Genomic DNA, 4652 nt, shown 5'->3' with positions numbered 1-4652 from the left:
CCTCTGCCTGTCTTCTCACCTCAACTGAAGAGAAAGCGTCACACCTCTTTCTGCTGCAGTAGAGGTATATTTTCCACAGCTCGCTCTCCTGCATCTACCTCTTCGTAGCACAAGAGAAGAGATGGCACATGGGCAGAAGAGACTTGGAAAAGGATATACGAGCAGTCAGTGCTGTGAGAGGGGGCTGGAAACAGGGAAAAAGGCGCTACAGGGAAAGAGAGTTCAGAAAGATGAGGTAGGACCAAAGAAGACAAAAAGCAAGAACTGGAGAAAGGCAGAATGAAGGGAAAAAACCCTTCCCTGCCATTTAAATGTGAGCAGATACTGAGACTGCAGGTTGCAAAGACTGTGTGGCCGGTACACGCTCCTTTGAGGATGTCCCTGTCTGCATCTGAGGCACCCACAGCTCTTCCAACAAGGCACAAATGGGACCTTCGTGCAGCAGCCCCTGATGGGGATGGTGAGCAGTGGGACAAACACTGATCCAAAGCCCTGTGGGTTACAGAAATCCCTTCTGGGTTTGATCCCTTTCTTGCCCCAGTTGGGAGTGGTGGGTCAGACACTCTTCTGCTCACCCGGACTCTGTGGGCATGCAGGAAGATGTGAGCCCCACCACTCACTGTCTTGCTGGGGTCAAGCACCGTCTCGTTCTCCCCACAAAGCCTGCCAAGAGGCCGCTGCATTTGGGGTATGAGCTGAGCAGGCTGTGAAGCTCCTCTCAGTGCCCTGTGGGGCTCCTTTGTCTCCCGATTGGGGATCTTATCCATCAAAGAGCTAGGAGAACCCCCAGCCTCTTGCTCCCTACCACTTGGTGCCCAGCACCCTGTATCACCATTCTAGAGGGAAATAGAAATCCCTGCCCCATCGCCTCTTTCCCATGGGGTCCACAGGAACTAGCCACCTGAAGGGAGGGCAAATAAACACCCTTTTCTGGCCATTTTCTGTGGCATTCTTCCTCCCTGCCCCAGGTTGGAGGTTGGTTGAAGCCAGGGGAACAAGCAAGGCAGTGGCTATCTCCCTGTGGGACAGGAGACCAACCCTCCCCTCCCTCCAGTTCTCCCACACCTCATATGCAGGGTCCCTGCAGCTTGAGGATGACCCTTGCTGGCTGGGGGGAAGATGCCATGAGCTCTGCAGCATCATTGACTCTGCATCCAGTGGGCCATGGACAACTTTGTACGAAGCAACCTTGCCCCGTTAGTTTTTGCTGGTTATCTGTCTGCCAGACAGAAGGTGAGCTGCCAAACTGCCCCTGTCTGTGCTGCGAGAACCCTTCTCGTGACAACCACAACCGGGGTCTCTCTTGGTGAGAGAACTCATCCCATACTGCAAGACTTGAGGTTCACCAGCCACTGCTTTGGTTGAGGAAGCAGGGCCTCGATGCTGTTTTGCTAGGCTCTCCATCGGGTTTTCTCGGCATCCAAGAGAAAGGCACCCACATTCCTCTCTTCCAAAGGGAAAAAGGCATCATGTGAAGAAGAGTATCTGAGCTCATCTTTTTTCTGGAATAGGTAATGCTGAAGAGAAGAAAGGTAGGAGATGATGTCTTCAGAGTTTTTTTTGAGGGATGCAAGAGGCACCTTTAAGCACCTCTGCCTGCTTGATGCCAATGGTATGCAGCCGTTCCCTCTCCCAGCTCTGTTCAGTAAATAATTCTCACTGGGCTCTAGTGAGGTTTTCCCTGCAGCCACCCTATGGTTTCAGAGCTTTACTTAGTCCAGACAATGGCAGATGTGCAGGGAAATGGTCCTATGCTGTCAGCCAGGTCTGCAAGGGCAGTGGCCAGCCCCACAGGTTTGCTCTGAGGGCTTTAGCTCAGGTGCTCAGCACCGTCCTTGGGACTGGTTCCCTTATGCTACATGTGGCGAGAGCCAATGGTTTTGCTGGGTCTTTCTAACACAAAGATTCTGGAGAGTGAATATCTGCTACAGGAGTTGAAAAAGTTCTTGAAATCCCTTGAAGCTGGTTCCCTGGGTCGCATCCATTCATCTCTTTTCGTATTTTCTGACTTAGCACTGAAGCGTCTTCAGGTTGGCCCTCCAGCGAGGAGCTGGGGCAGGAGCTAGGTTTATCTCATTACTAACTGAGGAGGACATGGGAGGATCATCAGATTTGCTGTGGGTGACCTCTCATGGTTACAGAGTTGGTGTTGGTCTATACCAGCCCCAGTGACAAAGGAAACTGAAGAAGCCAACTACCAGAGGCATCTGGGAAGGAAAGTGAGCTAGAAAACGGAGGATGTGATGGAGAACATCCTAACCCATTGAGTGCTGAGATCCTCTACGTGTCCCAGTGCACGAGCAGCAAAAATGAGGGTGAGTATGAGAGACTCCTTCTCGTCAGGAGGCCTCCCTTTCCTCGTGAAAGACCCCTCATTTGCCTTCAGGAGCGATTCAGCATGTCAGAGGAAGCAGAGCCTGCTTATCCTGGCAAGACCCCACAGAGACAAACATGTTGTGACAAGTCCATCCCCAGGGTGCAAAAGTCCTAAGAAGGTTCAAACTGGTATCCGCTGTCCAGCAGCACGGTATTTTCCCTGGACCTGATGTCCTCCATCCTTGGGACACCTGTGACCTCCTGCATCCCCTTCCCCACCCTGCAGACTCAGGTCTGAATAAGGATGCCCTTTTGGCAGCGTCTTGACCCCGGGGTCCCCAGCCATCTTGTTGCAGCACAGTGGGGTCCCCATGAGACTCTGACGGGGACCAGGGACTCATTTGGCACAAGGCGGACACCAGACCCTGCAGGAGCAACCATGCTAGCAGGGGGAAGGAGGGGGATCCCAGTCCTGGGGTGCACACCCATCTCCCCAAACCACCCCAGACCACTTCCAGCACCCCACCCACTCTAAACCCCCTGGGGTTGAATCCTCCAGCACCATCTCTGGGGTGGCCACGCCGCCGAGAGCAGCCCAATGCCGGCGGCTCTTGTGAAGAAGCCGGCACCGGGGGAAAGCTGGGAATGTGCTGGCGGCCGAGGTGGTGTGGGGGGCTGCCTGCGTCCCCCCCCCGCCATCCCATGCCATGAGACTCTGACGGGGAGACTCATTTGGCACAAGGCGGACACCAGACCCTGCAGGAGCAACCATGCTCAGGGGGAAGGGGGAAAGCTGGGAATGTGCTGGCGGCCGAGGTGGGGTGGCCTTCGGCCTCCAGCACCATCTCTGGGGTGGCCACGCCGCCGAGAGCAGCCCAATGCCGGCGGCTCTTGTGAAGAAGCCGGCACCGGGGGAAAGCTGGGAATGTGCTGGCGGCCGAGGTGGTGTGGGGGGCTGCCTGCGTCCCCTCCCCGCCATCCCCGAACGACCGTATTCTGGCTCTGAGGAGTGCTTGGCTCCACCTTCCGCCCTTCCCTCCCCCGGTGCTAAGCAGCAAAGCCAGCTAGAGACATCCAGCCGGGGTATTAGTAAAAACCAAGCCTCCCTCTAGGAATGGCACTCGCCTGAGAGCCTCCCTGCGCCGCGCGCCCGGACGCCGCCGGGGCTGGGAGGGAGGACAGGGGGGCTATTGGGATACAAATCACAGCCCTCGCAGGATCTGCCCAGCACACCGGCCAGCAACGTAAGTTTTCCCACCTGAGCTCACTCGCACACGGGCACACATTCGCTTGCGCTTTTTCCCCCTACTTTCTCTTACTTTTTTTGATTTCCCCAGCGAGGGTCCGTCTTGCCCTCTGAAACTGGAGGGATAGCAGCCCTTGCTCTGCACTGGCTCTTTTTCAGCTAAGCCAGATGCATGCTTTTCTATCACTTCTTTTTTTCTTTTTTAATTTCTTTCTTCTTTTTTTTAATTTCTGGATGGGGGGGACAGTGAGGCCTTTATTTTTAGTGTTTCTTTCTCCAAGGGGGGAATTGCTGTATGGTGGCAGGGACTTTTAGAGGTGACTGCAGACAGAAGGAGAGAGGAGGAGTGCGTGGGGCAGGCAGCCCAAAGCCTTGGCTTGTCTCAAAGTTAAACTTGGTTTGTGTTTATATATATATATATATATGAATGTGAGTATGTATATGCATACATACACAGACAGGCGTGTGTGGGGATGCAATGTAGATGTATTTTAAGTCTTTGGTTTATGAGCTGCGAGAGGAGGGTGAGGGATGGGGTGTCCCCGCAGAGGCACTTTCCCACAGCCGGGATCAGGGTCTCCGGGCCGCCCGCTCAGCTTCCCCGGTAGCCAGGATATAGGTCCCTTCTGGTTTATCGATAGGGTGCCAGCGCTCCCCCTCCCACGCCTCCCCCCCAGGCACCGTGCTGGCATTTCAAAACACATTTCGGAAGAAAGGGACTCTTCCCCACACAAGTTTTGTGGCTCTCTCCCTCATCCCGCTCCCCGTTGGGGGCTGTGCCCAGGCAGGACGGTCCGTGTCTCTCTCCTTTCAGGTCCCCAACACCCCCTTATCGCTCTTGCCGCAGGCCCCTCTGCACATGTGAGCTCCAGACAATTGCAGAGATAGGGAGCGATACCCCAATTAATCAGGGGCCCCGACCCATCCCCACCCCCATCGATCACGGGTTTTGCGGTGTGCACGGCAATTTCTTTGCTTGCACTTTTATCGAGCAGCCCCTGTCTCGTGGTCAGCTCTTCAGAGACCTTGGAGTCCCTTTCAGATTTGGTGGTTGCTTCTCCTTTTCTCTCTCCCCCCCCCCCCTCCCTTC

The sequence above is a fragment of the Aptenodytes forsteri genome, unplaced genomic scaffold (assembly GCF_000699145.1).
Source record: "Aptenodytes forsteri isolate BGI_AS27 unplaced genomic scaffold, ASM69914v1 Scaffold284, whole genome shotgun sequence".
Taxonomy (NCBI): domain Eukaryota; kingdom Metazoa; phylum Chordata; class Aves; order Sphenisciformes; family Spheniscidae; genus Aptenodytes; species Aptenodytes forsteri.
Note: the sequence above shows the minus strand (reverse complement) of the source record.